The 15,567-nt window shown below is 42.6% G+C and overlaps 1 long non-coding RNA gene across 1 annotated transcript in view; it reads right to left on the bottom strand.

Annotated features, from left to right (window-relative positions):
* The window catches only part of LOC148149870 (uncharacterized), a 97,297-nt gene extending 83,267 nt beyond the window's left edge, over positions 1-14,030 (bottom strand). The window contains exons 1-2 of the long non-coding RNA XR_015757074.1: positions 13,900-14,030; positions 7,903-8,064 (exon numbers count right to left, since the gene is read on the bottom strand). This is a non-coding gene — a long non-coding RNA (uncharacterized LOC148149870). The remainder of the gene's footprint in view (positions 1-7,902; positions 8,065-13,899) is intronic.
* Positions 14,031-15,567: the final 1,537 nt, after the last annotated feature.

The raw sequence follows: 15,567 nt of genomic DNA, 5'->3' as shown, positions 1-15,567 counted from the left end.
AATGTGGCTAAGATTAGATTAGATTCCCTACAGCGTGGAAACAGCTCTTCAGCCCAACAAGTCCACACTGACCCTCCGAAAAATAAACCACTTCCCTCTGACTAACGTAGCTAACACTATGGGCAATTTAACATGGCCAATTCACCTGACCTACACCTCTTTGGACTGTGGAAGGAAACTGGAGCACGCGGAGGAAACCCACATAGACACGGGGAGAATGTGCAAACTCCACACAGACAGTCGCCCAAGGCTGGAATCGAACTTGGGAACCTGGTGCGGTGAGGCAGCAGTGCTAACCACTGAGCCACCATGCCCCCCGCCACCCCATGGTGTGAGGTTATCCATTTTGGTCAAAGGTTTAGAAAGGGAATCTATTATCTAAATGGAGTGAAACTTCAGAGTGCTTTGTGCAGAGGGATCTGAGTGTCCTTGTGCACAAATGGCAGAAAACTACTTTGCAGGTACAGAAGTTAATAAGGAAGACAAATGGAATTTTGGTGTTTATTGTGAAAGGAATTGAATATTAGAATAGGGAAGTGTTGCTGCAATTGTACAAGGTATTAGTGAACCCACACCTGGAGTATTACGTACAGCTTTTGTCCTCTTACTTGAAGAGGGATTTAGTTGTTTTGGGGCAATTCAGTGGAGGTTCACTAGATTGATTCAGAGAAGAAGGGTTTGCAATTGAGCAGTTTGTGCCTATACTCTCTGGAGTTTTGAAGAATGACAGGCGATCCAATTGAAATATATTAATGCTAAAGGGGATGGACAAAGTGCACATGGGGAGGATGCTTCTTCTTGTGGGGCAGACTACAAGGGTTTTAGGAATAGGAGAAGCAGACTTAAAACAGAAATGAGAAGTAATTACTTCTCACAAAGGATTGTGAATTCACAACCCCACAGAGTGTGGTGGATAGGGAAACACAGAATAAATTCATGGAAGAGACAGACAGAGTTTTGATCGGTAAAGGGTTAAAGAGTAACCAAGACAGTGAAGTTGAGAGACTGAGATGTATACTTCCATGATCACATCGAATGGTAAAGCAGGACTGAATGGCCTAATCCTGCTCCTAGTACATATGCTCCTACATTCTTGTTATTTTCAGCATGATGAAAGGGAACATTAGTCATGAGTTTTAGACTCAGCCTCTTAACCTTGATGAAGCCCCAAATGTACACTTGCCCTGCTCTTCAGCCCTTCCTATTCATCCCACAGGTTTTGAACCTAGCTACATTCCCATCTAAGCCATCCATCTAACTCAAAAACTATCCATCTTAAGCCCCTGAACTGCAGACACATCCAGTCAACATGCCAGATATATAACGGCGCTGTCTCCCTGTTGAAACCAGGGTTTTGCTGACTGTCAATGGACACCCCTCTCCCCCAGCCTAGCATTACCCTTTTCCCTTTAATGCGCTGTCATTTCCCCCATTTATACAGTAAGTTGTCCCCTTCACAGCTGTTATCCCCTCTGCATCCCAGCATATGTGGTCCAATCCCTACAATTGGCTTTCCCAGCTTCCCTACCTCAGCAGTGAGCCCTGGAAATCCTGATGAAGGGCTTTTGCCCAAAACATTGATTCTCCTGCTCCTTGAATGCTGCCAGACCTGCTGTGCTTTTCCAACACCACACTCTCGACCCCTGGACATCTCCCTTGACTTTTAGTGAACAGACTCGAGGACTGTGGTCCACCTCTTGACAGATTTGGACAGGCCGCCGCAACTGATTCCTGATCAGATCCATGACTGATCTCTGACTATTTCCCACAACTGACCCAGCAGCGCGAGCTATGATCCATTCCACACGATGTAGAGGCATGGACCCCTGAGACTGACTGCTGTGTTTTGTTTCCCAGTCAGTACAATAGACAGGCTTATGTTATCATTGCTGCATCTGACCTGAAGGTATAAAAATCTCAGACTCCAATGTCAGTCAGGCCACTTGAAGCATGACACACTGATGGGAAGCACGATGCTCTTTGCAAGTGAATAGATTAATGGTAGCCCAGACATGAATGTGCCTGTGACTGTGATATGTGTATCTATTCACTGAGCTGTAAAACATGTTTGCTGGATTTATCAATACCACATCAGGTAGTGAGACGCTGCAGGAGTCAAAACGCACTCCAGCTGGGTTTTACCAGGAGGGAAGGCTAAAATGTTGACTTTTCGGAATAGAGTTATTCCCAGCCCTTGGTGTGAAGAGGCCCTTATCCTGTCATTAATTGATACCTGAGGGTTGTAATTGGTGAGGAGGGGAGGAAAGCCATGCTGGCCCAACTTTAATTTCTGTGGTGGCAAGTAGACAGTGGGCAGTTCACCAACCTGCCCAATTAAATTATTTAGGTTAAAATAATGAGATAACCTGGATTATATTTTCCATTGGAAATGCATGAATCCATTTCAGAGACAACCTTGAATATTCCTTCGACGAAAAACAGGGCATGAAAATAGAGTCATAGAATCATGGAGATGTACAGCACGGAAACAGACCCTTCAGTCCAACTTGTCCATGATGTCAGGATATCCTAACCTAATCTAGTCCCATCTGCCAGCACTTGGCCCATATCCCTCTGAACCCTTCCTATTCATATACCCATCCAGTGCCTTTTAAATGTTGGAGAAAGTGAGGACTGCAGATGCTGGAAATCAGAGTCGAGAGTGTGGTGCTGGAAAAGCACAGCAGATCAGGCAGCATCGAAGAAGCAGGGGAATCGACATTTCAGGCATAAGCCCTTTGTCAGGGCCTTATGAAGGGCTTATGCCCAAAACATCGACTCTCCTGCTCCTTGGATGCTGCCTAACCTGCTGTGCTTTTCCAGCACCACACTGTCACCTTTTAAATGTTGTAATTACACCAACCTCCACCATTTCCTCTGGCAATTCATTCCATACATCTACCACCCTCTGCATAAAAACGTTGCCACTTAGGTCCCTTTTATAACTTTCCCCTCTCACATTAAACCTATGCCCTCTAGTTTTGAACTCCCACAACTCAGGGAAAAGACTTTGTCTATTTATCCTATCCATGCCCCTCGTGATTTTATAAACTCCAACACTCCAGTGAAAACAGCCCCAGACTATTCTGCACACCCCATAGCTCAAACCCTCCAACCCTGGCAACATACTCATAAAGTTTGTGAAAAGATTTGTAGCTCAGGTACAAACATACTCATAATTTTTTTCTGAACCGTTTCAAGTTTCACAACATCCTTCCTGGAGGAGGGGGACCTAGAATTGCATGCAATACTCCAAAAGTAGCCTAACCAATGTCCTGTACAGCTGCAACATGACCTCCCAACTCCTGTACTCAATACTCTGACCAATAAAGGAAAGCATACCAAATGCCTTCTTCACTATCCTATCTATCTGTGACTCTACTTTCAAGGAGCTATGAACCTGCACTCCAAGGTCTTTTTCTTCAGCAACACTCCCTAGAACCTTACCATTAGGTGTATAAGTCCTGCTCTGATTTGCTTTTCCAAAATGTAGCACCTCGTATTTATCTAAACTAAACCCCATCTGCCACTCCTAAGCCCATTGACCCATCTGATCAAGATCCTGTTGTAATCTGAGGTAACCTTCTTCACTGTCCACTACACCTCCAATTTTTTTGTCATCTGCCAATTAATTAACCATACCACCTATGTTCACATCTAAATCATTTACATAAATTACAAAAAGTAGTGGGCCCAGCACTAATCTTTGTGCACAGCACTGGTCACAGGCCTCTAGTCTGAAAAGCAATCCTCCACCACCCTCTGTCTTCTTCCTTCGATCCAGTTCTGTGTCTAAATGGCTAGTTCTCCCTACATTCCATGTGACTAACCTTGTTAACCAGTCTACCATGAGGAACCTTGTTGAACGCCTTACTGAAGTCCATATAGATCACATTCACTGCTCTACCCACAACAATCCTCTTCATTACTTCTTCAAAAAACTCAATCAAGTTAATGAGACATGATTCCCCACACAAAAGCCATGTTGACTATCCCTAATCAGCCCTTGCCTTTCCAAATACGTGTAAACCCTGCTCCTCAGGATTCCCTCCAACAACTTGCCCACCACTGATGTCAGGCTCACCGGTCTATAGTTCCCTGGATTGTCCTTACCACTTTTCCTAAATAGTGGTACCACGTTAGCCAACCTCCAGTCTTCCAGCACCTCACATGTGACTATCGACGATACAAATATCTCTGCAAGGGGCCTAGCAATCACTTCCCTAGTTTCCCACAGAGTTCTAGGGTACATTTGATCAGGTTCCAGGGATTTATACCCCTTTATGCATTTTAAGACATCCTCCTCCTCTGTAATATGGACGTTATTCAAAACGTTGCTATTTATTTCCCCACTTCTCTATCTTCCATAGCCTTCTTCATAGTAAACACTGATGCAAAATACTTATTTAGTACCTCCCCCATCTCCTGTGGTTCCACACATAGGCAGTTGTGCTGATGTTCAAGGGGTCGAATTCTCTCCTTAGAGTCCTTAGAGTATATGTAGAATCCCTTTGGATTTTCCTTAACCCTGTTTTCCAAAACTATTTTGTGTCTCCTTTTCTCCCTCCTGATTTTCCTCTTAAGCATACTCCTACTGCCTTTATACTTTTCTGGGGATTCACTCAATCTCTGCTGTCTATATCTGATATGTGCTTCCTTCTTCTTCTTGACCAAAACCTCAATGTCTTTAGTCATCCAGCATTCCCTATACCTACCAGCCTTTCCTTTCATCCTGACAGGAATATACTGTCTCTGGATTCTCATTATCTCACTTTTGAAGGCTTCCCATTTTCCAGCTGTCCCTTTACCTGCAAACGTCCAGCCGCAATCAGCTTTTGAAAGTTCTTGCCTAATACTGTCAAAATTGGCCTTCCTTCAATTTAGAACTTTAGCTTTTAGATCTGGTCTATACTTTTCCATCATTGTTTTAAAACTAATAGAATTATGGTCGCTGGCCCTAAAGTGCTCCCCCACTGACACCTTCATCTCCTGTTTTGCCTTATTTCTCAAGGATAGGTCAAGTTTCGCACCTTCTCTAGTAGGTACATCCACGTACTGCATCAGAAAAGTTTCTTGTGCACACTTAAGTTCCTCTCCATCCAAGCCCTTAACGCTATGGCAGTCCCAGTCCATGTTTGGAAAATTAAAATCCCCTATTATTCTCACAGGTAACTGAGAGCTCCTTGCAAGTTTGTTTCTCAATTTTCTATTGACTATTGAGGGCTCTGATACTACAGTCCCAATAAGGTGATCATCCCTTTCTTATTTCTCAGCTCCACCCAAATAATTTCCCTGGGCGTATTCCCAGAAACGTCCTCCCTACGTACAGTATTATCCCTCATCAAAAACACCACTCCCCCTTCTCTCTTGCCCCCACCCCCCCCAACCTTCCTGTAGCATCTATACCCTGGAACATTAAGCTGCCAGTCATAGAGTCATAGAAATGTACAACATGGAAATAGACCCTTCAGTCCAACTTGTTCATGCTGACCAGATATCCTATATAAATCTAGTCCCATTTTCCAGCACTTGGCCCATATCCCTCTAAACCTTTGCTATTCATAAACCCATCCAGATGCTTTATAAATGTTGTTGTTGTACCAGCCTCCACCAATTCCTCTGGCAGCTCATTCCACACATGCCCCACCCTCTGAGTGAAAAAATTGCCTCTTAGGTCTCTTTTAAATTTTCCCTTCTCATGCTAAACCTATATATGCCCTCTCATCCTGTCCATCCCTGAGCCACGTCTCTGTAATTGCTATGATATCCCAGTCCTATGTTCCCAACCATGCCCTCAGTTCATTTGCCTTACTTGTGAGGCCTCTTGCATTGAAATAAATACAATCAAAATTATCAGTCCTACCTCAGTCTCTGCTTTCATCCTGCCAGCCCTGACCGTTTGACTTATTCTTTTTCCGAATTAATCAGTCTCAGACTGTTCCCTCCCCTCACTGTCTCCCTGGGTCCTCCCTTTACTAGTTTAAATCCTCCTGAGCAGCTCTCGCAAACTTCCCGACCTGTATATTTGCCCCCTTCCAAGTCAGGTGCAATCTGTCCTTCTTATTCAGATCACTTCGGATTGACATTCACTGTATTGGTCTGTTTTGTTCCAGATCAGCTGGAATTGTGTGGGGTTCCTTGATGACGCAAACTAGGAGAAATCTGGGTTATTGGCTGAGGGTAGCCATTTGTGCTATTTTTCTGCCACTAATTCTGGGAGGTTGAGAGAGGCCAATTGAAATTCAGGGCAAATGCGTTCAGTCTTCCCTGCAGCTAAAATCTTCAAAGTGGTAGTCAGCCACATCAAGTGAGAGGCGGCTTGTTTAGAAAGATTTCAAGTGTCCTTTACACTAGTAATAGTCCCATTTACTGTCCACAAGACATAGAAACAGAAGTAGGTCATTCAACCCATTGAGTCTGCTCCACCATCACATCATATCATGGATGAGCGATAAACCTTAACTCCACTTTCTGCCTTTTCCCTATTACTCTTGACTCCTTTAACTGATTAAAAATCCACCTATCCCAACCTTAAATATACTTAATGACCCAACCTTAATATCACTCTGTGGTAAAGAATTCCACAGATATTTTTAAAAATGCATTTATTCAAGTTAATTAAATATATGAAATACACATTTACAGATGGATTGCTGACCTGCAGGCTTGAATTGCTTCTGAGACTATTTATATATGCTGTGACAGTATAAGTGTTGCCATTAGTCCAAAACACCAACCATGCTATTCAAATGCAATTTACCTGCGAAAATCTATGTGTACTGTTTACTATATTTGGAAGAAATACACACAGATGCTTCTTTCTGAAAAATGGATTAATTATTTGTTTAAGTTACTGAATGTTCCAGTTAATTGTGTCCTCGTGTCCCCTTTTCCCTTGTGACCTATTATGTGAAACATGTACTAAGTGTTTATAGGTTGCATCTGATTGCAATTGGAGCTAAACACTGGAAAATTCCTAACCTACATCTATACGAAACCTGATGCAGTCAGGCAAGCACAGTTAAAGAGTTGCAGTAGCATTTGAGACCAGTGTTACAGTGACTCGGAGCTGGGAGAATAACATAGCTCTAGGAGGATGGATGAGGGTGCTAAGGCCCTTATGTGGTAAATACGTGCAAGTAGAGAGTGTTTGTCGCTGAGGCATGACTACAATATCTTCCCTATTCCCTCATGGTAATTGACTATTGTTTATAAATTAAACTGATGCTATAAAAAAATGATTTTAGCAGCTGTTTAAAAGCTGCACAGGGGCTCTTTCCACCACATTATTGTGCAGAATGACTGACATTATCACAAGTCATTGAACTTGCACACAAAAAATTAACGTTCTAAAATTACTGACCATTTGGACCTGATAACCCACCAGCACATTAGGGAAAGCTTTAACCTGGAGGACGGCACGGGTTTTGGAGATGATGGGGTGAAGCAAATTGTTTTTTTCAAAATGAGCTTGCAAGCAGCCAGCTTCAACCTGCTGATTTCTGCTTTTAATTCTTGAGAGATGGGTGGCTTATTAACATAAGAATGTCACTCAGTTTGAGAGGCATTTTAATATACTTAACACTAACACTGCAAGCAATGTGGGGAGGTTATGGACTAGCAGTATTATTCTGGACCTTTTTTTCTGGAGACCCAGCTAATGTCTTGGAGACCCTGATCAAGTCTTACTCTGGCAGATAGTAGAATTTGAATTCAATAACCAACAGGAATTAAGAGCTTAATGATGGCCACGAATACGCGGCCTGATTGTTGGAAAAACCCATCTGGTTTACTAATGCCCTTTAGAGAAGGAAACTGCCATCCTTACCTGGTCTGGCCTACATATGACTAACTGTCATCCCTACCTGATCTGGCCTATATATGATTAATTGCCATCCTTACCTGGTCTGGCCTACATATGACTCCAGGCCTACAGCAATGCGGTAGCCTCTTAACTGCCCTCTGGGCAATTAAGGGTGGACAGGAAAGCTGGCTGGTCAATGATGTCCTCATACCATGAATGAATTTTCTTGAGAAGTATCAGTTTCTCTGGCTTCCTGAAACCTACCAAGCAAAACGAGGCAAAAAGACAACAGCATTAAAAGGTGGAAATACTCAATTGTTCCTGTCTGTTTCTTACCTGTGAGCGAGGAAGGATTTGTTTTACTTGAGCTCTTACATTCTATAGTAGCATGGGTAGTGCTTTAGCTGCCTAAGATTGGACCTTGGCTGAGCATCAATACAACCAAAGCCAGTAGATGCAGCAACCTGCTGTTGAGAGGCCTCTGGCTGGCTATCAGACAGGGGAGCAGCGCATGCTTACAGTGGACGCTGCTCAAAGCGAAGGGTAGTAGACAGACACTGAGTTGTGTTTTTCATTAATTAATCTATTGTTGTGTTGATAAGTCAGAGGAGCATTAGATTAGATTAGATTACATTACAGTGTGGAAACAGGCCCTTCGGCCCAACAATTCCCACCGACCCGCCGAAGCGAAACCCACCCATACCCCTACATTTACCCCTTACCTAACACTACGGGCAATTTAGTATGGCCAATTCACCTGACCCTGCACATCTTTGGACTGTGGGAGGAAACTGGAGCACCCGGAGGAAACCCACGCAGACACGGGGAGAACGTGCAAACTTCACACAGTCAGTCGCCTGAGGCGGGAATTGAACTCAAGTCTCAGGCGCTGTGAGGCAGCAGTGCTAACCACTGTGCCACTGTGCCCACCGTGCCACCCAGCATTGTTTCATGATACTCAGGTTCAATTCCTGCCTCAGGCAACTGTCTGTGTGGAGTATGCACATTCTCCCTGTGTCTGCGTGGGTTTCCTCTGGGTGCTCCGGTTTCCTACCACAGTCCAAAAAAGTGCTGGTTAGGTGAATCGGCCATGCTAAATTGCCCGTAGTGTTGGTGAAGGGGTAAATGTAGGGGAATGGGTCTGGGTGAGTTACTCTTCGGAGGGTCGGTGTGGACTTGTTGGGCCGAAGGGCCTGTTTCCACACTGTAAATAATCTAATCTAAGTAATCTAATCTAATCTAATCTAATTAGTGACCACCACTTTCAACTAGAAAACCAGAAGATGGAAGACCAAATGTAAGCCATAGAGACTGCCCCACCATTCAATCAGTCATGGCTGACCCTGCTGAGACGATCAACTTCTCTTTTCTGCCTTTTCTCCATAACCCTCGATTCCCTTAACTGATAAAAACAACCCTGTCTCTCTGAGGCTTGAATATAGTTAATTACTCTACCTTGACAGGCCTCTTTGGTAATAAAGAACTCCACAGACTGACTACCCTCCAAAAGATTTTTTTTTAAATCCTCATCTCCATCTCTTTTACTTCCAAATATTCCAGGGCTGTGCCAGAGATGTATACCTGGTCTATCAGATGGTGGTCCACAGTTTATTGTCCAGAGGGATGTTTGCCAGGGCCAACAATTATGCAAGCTTCGCTTGTAATAATGGCAGTCAGAATGAGTGGACACTCAGATTTGCAAATCTAACTGGCTTCTTACTGGAGCAGCACGTCTCTGGGCACTCCCAGATCACCCAGGTATATTCTTCAACCACAAAGGTTTCCAGATATAGGTATAATTCTCAGGAAGATGTGATAATGCCTTCATTGTGCTGCAGTCCCGTTTCTGCCAGGGATACCCTGATTAATATCAGTTTCACTGAGGTCGATCCAGATGTTGGAGCCACATACAATGCCTCCAGTCCTGTCAAATGCCATTAACACAATGCAGTCTACAGATTACCAGCCACATGTACCCATTGGCCCCTGGGAATTAATATCTTCCATTCCTCAACAGGCTTGCTACCCAGGAACTAGGAATGAGCACGATGGGAAAGTGGAGAAAGCTAAACTTGACATTATTCTCCTAAAAGAGAAACCACACAATGCCATTGTCTCAAACACCTAAATACATACTCTCGTGCAACAACAAAGCTTTCCTCTTCCTTTTTCCCCTACTTCCACATGATGCAGCTGTTGTAACTTTAACAAAGGTGGAAGCAGATTGTTTTGCTTCTTCTTCTGACGTCTGAGATACTCTTGGGTGCGGATCTGTGGATGTTGAAGCCTATGGATCCCAGGGTGTTTTGCACCTACGCAGAGACATATTTGGACATCAGGAGATAAGACAGATTGTTGGAGAGGGACTGCGTTATGAGGAAGGTGGAGGGGTGGATTGGTCAAAAGGTGAGAATTGGAAAGGTTTTAAGCAATGTCTCCACTCCCACCCACCATCCCTCTTGTGGATCACTGTTACCTCTCTACTGGAGAGCAACTTGTTTCACCTCAGAATGCCAATGTGTGTACCAGGCTGGGAAACCTGACATCTTATTTAGGATGACCTGCATTAGCTCACTGGATGCTGCATCCGTTTCTGCAGTACTATGGTCAAGCTGACCAATAGATTGCTGAGTTTGATGGTTATCCATGTGAAACACATCACTGCAATTCCAATATTTGACTTGTGCCTGAGGCAAAATCTCTCAATCTCTGCAGTCATGGTCAGCGTACTGTGAAAGCTGATCAGTAATTGATTGGCACCCTACTCACCAATTGAAGAGACACTCCCTCTTCCACCAACGTATGATGGCAGCAGTGTAGATGCAAGATGCATTACAACAACTGACCAAGGCTCTTTCAACAGCATGAAAACACCACCAGCTGCAAGTTTCCATCTAAGCTATGCACCATCCTGATTTGGAACAACACCGCCATTCTTTCACTGCCACAGTGATTCAATGTCCTGGAACTGTCTCCCAACTGCTGTATACTGTGGGTTTGCCTCCATCAGATGGAGTGCAGAGACCCATGGATGTAGCTCACCAACACCCTCTAAGGGACAGTTAGGGGTCGAGCAACTAATGCAGACTGAGCTGGTCACATGATCCACTTCCTATGAAAGATGATTTAAAAATTATTCACTTTTTCATCAACATCCCCCAGGATGCATCTTCGTGATCCAACTCAGCAGAGTCTTCTTCCTGACTCTCTGCAGAGTCACTGCCACAACTCTTGTTCACTTGTGAAACATGAATCACCAGGCGAAAACTCATCTTCCTGTTTAACTGGCTCTAATACAGTGTGAGTATCTGAAAGCTCATTTAATGTGCTGGAGATCTTTGAACTCTTACTCCATTTGTAAAGGGCCTAGCAGAGATAAAAGATTGGACTTATTACTGGCATGGTAAGAATGTTTCAACTTATTATTCTGAAGGTGATCATATTTCACACAATACTGAAATCAAACAATATGATGAGTGCTGTGTGAGAAGTGTGTGCATTATATTTCATCCTGTCATCTGGCAGTTGTAGTCGTCCCACCTCCCTAACTCAAACATCTCAGCACATTGCCACACTAGTGTTCTCCAGTGTTTCCATCTATGTTGTGGTCACATGTGGGAAGATGCTGGAAAAGCACAGCAGGTCTGGCAGCATCCAAGCAGCAGGAAAATCGACGTTTCAGGCATAAATCCTTCATCAGTCCTGATAAAGGGCTCATGCTCAAAACTTCGATTCTTCTGCTACTCAGATGCTGCCTGACCTGCTATGCTTTTCCAGCACCACACTCTTGTCTCTGATCTCCAGCATCTGCAGTCCTCACTTTCCCCCAGTCACATGTGAGAAGTCCATCTCAGATTCTCGCTCTCTCCCTTGTATTTTGTTTACTTTCTTCTTGTAAAGGGCAAAAGGAAACGTAGACATGACTGACTGTAAAGGCATGTGCTCCGTTGTTAAATGCAGTGCCTTTACTGAGGATGAGTCACCAAGAGGAATCAGGTAGAGACTGAGTGGGTGATGGATGAACAGATGAGGAAATGTTTGGAAAGAGAAAAATGGATGTACAACAAAGGAGGAAGGGGCGTGTGTGTGTGTGTGTGCGGTGTGTGTGCGTGCGGGGTGTGTGTGTGCATGTGTGTGTGTCTGTGTGTGGTCTGTCTGTGTGTATCTGTGTGTGGTCTGTCTGTGTGTGTGTGTGTCTATGTGCGTGTGTGTGTCTGTGCGTGTGTGTCTGTGTGTGGTGTGTGTGTTTGTGTGTGTGTGTGCATACATGCGTGAGAGAGAGCGAGATGAGGGGGGACTTACTAGGATGAGCTATGTTTCGCCTTGTAAGAGAGATTAGAACTGGGGGAACATTGTTTCAGAGAAATAAGAATATATTTCTCTTAGGAGCTGTAGAATTTTTTTTTATCCTGGAAACTGAGATGGCTGGGTCATCAAATTTATTCAAGGCTGAGTTAGGTAGCTTTTCGATAGACTTGGCACTGAAGGATTATGGGGATTGTGTAAGAGAGCAGGCAAAAAGTGGATCTAAACCATAGACCAGCTGTGAATGTATAGAATAGTAGTACAGGCTTAACTGGCCTACTCTTGAACCTCAGTCCTATGTTGCCATGTGATGGAGTAGACCTGACAAGGGAGAATCTAGAGGCCAGGATGAACATACAAAGCAGAATGTTCCACGATACTAATCTTGCCTGGCCTCATCAGGTGATAAAGTATTCCCTCCATTGAGATCAGGAGTGTGGTGCTTCAATTTATACACCTTGTTGATTTATAAATCACAATCTGTGATAGAATTTACATTCTTCAATTCAGTGTATTGTATGAGGGACAATATTTTCCACAATAAGAATAGCAACCTTAATGAGGTAAATTCTTTGCTGAGCAATACTTTTCCCTCCTCAGGTATGTTTCTGAACTCTTTACTTAATGTGCCCTTTATCCTTGCTCCAATATTTTTACCTTAGATCTCCTTTATTGCATTAATTAAACTCAAGACAAGCCTCAGGAACCACAGAATATATTGTATGAGTGTGGGCTACAATTAATGGCCTTAAAATCATCCTCTGCCTGCCTAGCTGTCTAGTTGAAATATTATGCTGCCAGCAAATGAAGATCTATACTTAGTAAAACAAAGAACTGCATATGCTGAAGATCTGAAACAAAGCACAAATTGCTGGAGAAACTCAGCAGGTCTGTCAACATCTGTGGAGAGAAAGCAAAGTTAATGTTTTCAGAGGACACCTCTGAGATTATCAATGTTCTTGGACCCATAACGTTAACGCTGCTTTCTGATCACAGATGCTAGCAGACCTGCTGAGTTTCTCCAGCAATTTCTTTTTTTGTTTGTGATCTATGCTTGATATCACAGTTTTCTCCAAGGAATACTACAGAGCATTGGCCCTAATCATAAATCCTCACTGAATCCCCGATTTTGAGCTTGTCAACATCCCTGAACAGGATGGCATCCAGCTGTAGTGCTCCCTGCTGCAGCGGAGAGGCTTAGAATAGAACACCTGTCTACATTTTCTGAGCATGGCCCTCAGACCTGCCCGTCACTGGGGAAGATATTTGATAAGCTCAAAAATTAATGCTAATAATTCAAATTGGCTACCTTCTGCCAATATTAGTGATGATCTGTCCCTGTGATGCTCACCCACTGACCTCACACTATTACTTCTGACTTTACCCTTGCAGTTCTGCCTTTAACCCTGTCCCCACTGAATGAGGAAAATTTTGTCCATTGTGACTATTTCTTGTCCAATAACAATTGACACTCTGCTATTATCATTCCTGAAGAAGGGCTTATGCCCGAAACGTCGATTCTCCTGCTCCTTGGATGCTGCCTGACCTGCTGCGCTTTTCCAGCAACACATTTTTCAACTCTGCTATTATTCAATGTCTCCCTGTGTTAGGGAGGTGGAATAGAAGCTTGGCTATTTGTGTAAAAGGTTTAAATTACTCAATGACAAGGACTTCAAATTTCGACTTGTATCTTTTTTTTTACTTATGGTGCTGAGATCCAAACTGTTGGATTGAAAGAGTTGGTTCTGAGTCACTCACAGTACAAATAATTATACCTTTAAAAGACGCACCTGAAATTATTGCTGTTTGTTTCTCAATGTTTTCCTTCTTCTGCATACAGCTGTCAGCTCAATATCTGCAGGTTATTTTTAAGGAGATTTTGAACGATGATGAACAAACAAGCTTTGCTGGAAGCAATCACAGACTTCAGTTCTGCGCTGTCCCAAATGTCATCTCGAGCACAGATTAGCTTCCTGTTGCGTGCTCAAAGTAGAGTCCAGAGTGATTTCATAATGCTAACCACAATGGTTTGCACATATACACAGAATCTAAGAGTTGAAACTTAAGAAGGAATATTTTAACTGAAGCATATGTTCATATAATCAATGCTGATTTCTTTTTCCTATATTCGAAGATGGTAGCTATTTGAAATGATTTCTACCTAGAAAGGAATGTATATTGTACACTCTGAGACAGATTAGATATATTAACCAGTGCCACTTCAGAGATACGCAGCAGTACAATAATGAAGACTGATAATCAGAAACATTAGGAATTGTTTCCCGTGCAAGAAAGAAGAGTATCTGCTTTGACTCTGTGGTTGCAGTTATTCTTTACCTCTGCTGTTTTGTTAAAATATGCATTTAAAGACTAATTTATTTCAGTAAAATTTAACCTCCCAAATAGGCAAAAAAAAATTCTGAATACTTGTACATTTCTAACTTAAACAAATAAGTCACAAAATTGCTAATACAAGCAAACGGTCTCCTAAATCATAGCTGCATGTTAGCATACTCATGGTAGTGACTGTCTCCTGAATTATACTGTCCATGGTTTGTGAGCTGGTTTCAGTAACACTGTTAATAAAGATAAAAGTGGTTTTACGATCATTACTGTAACAATTGAGCCCAATGTGGACATACTAGTGCTCTCCCTGGCCATTTAAAGCAGACAATTTGGACAGTTAAATATAAGTTGACTCAAAACTGGTATAGATCGGACCAAAGGTGTAAGGCAATGGTCCCATCTTATTACTGCTACATCTGATATATTCCCTGCTTCTCTTCATTAACAGTAATCAGAAAATAATCAAACAGATTTCTTTTTTGTCTTACCTTTTTTCAGCATGCACTCCGGAACAGAGATCTCAGCACTGACCTAACTAAAAATGAGTTATCACATCAACAGATTTGATCCAAATATCATCATCTGAGTCAGCCAGACTGCAAATAAGTTTGGATTCAATGACATAAAATTATTTCTAAAACCAAGAAGATTTCATGTGTTGAATGGTGTTTTCTATTTATATGAACATCCTTAAGGCACTGACAGCAATCAAACTTATTAATCTCATGTGGAAAGAACATTCTTTACAGTAAATGTTGGCATCAATCTACATATAGAGGATATCAAAAGCCAATTGCTTAGGTTATGAATTATGTTTGTGGTGTATATAATATGTGACAAAATTGGCTATTCTCAACAAGTGAGCTTGGATAGTGAACTCTCAGTCAGGTTTGCTGTATTCATAAACCAGAGTTGCACCCAGGCCAAGAGTAGATAACATGAAAACAATCCACAGAAAATGATCCAGGTTTTCATTCTTCCCAGCTCCTATAACACCACAGTGAGTCAGATACTGTAAATTTATATTGTAACCTGTTTTAAGGAATTTTGCGCTACTAAATCTTTTAGTCTCCACATAATCAAGAGCCTTAACTTGTGATAAATCACAAAGT

This window comes from Chiloscyllium plagiosum, unplaced genomic scaffold (genome assembly GCF_037043375.1).
Source record: "Chiloscyllium plagiosum isolate Xiang-an unplaced genomic scaffold, Cpla_swu_hap1 HiC_scaffold_5, whole genome shotgun sequence".
Lineage (NCBI taxonomy): Eukaryota > Metazoa > Chordata > Chondrichthyes > Orectolobiformes > Hemiscylliidae > Chiloscyllium > Chiloscyllium plagiosum.
Note: the sequence above shows the minus strand (reverse complement) of the source record. Positions and strands in the feature narration are given on the sequence as shown.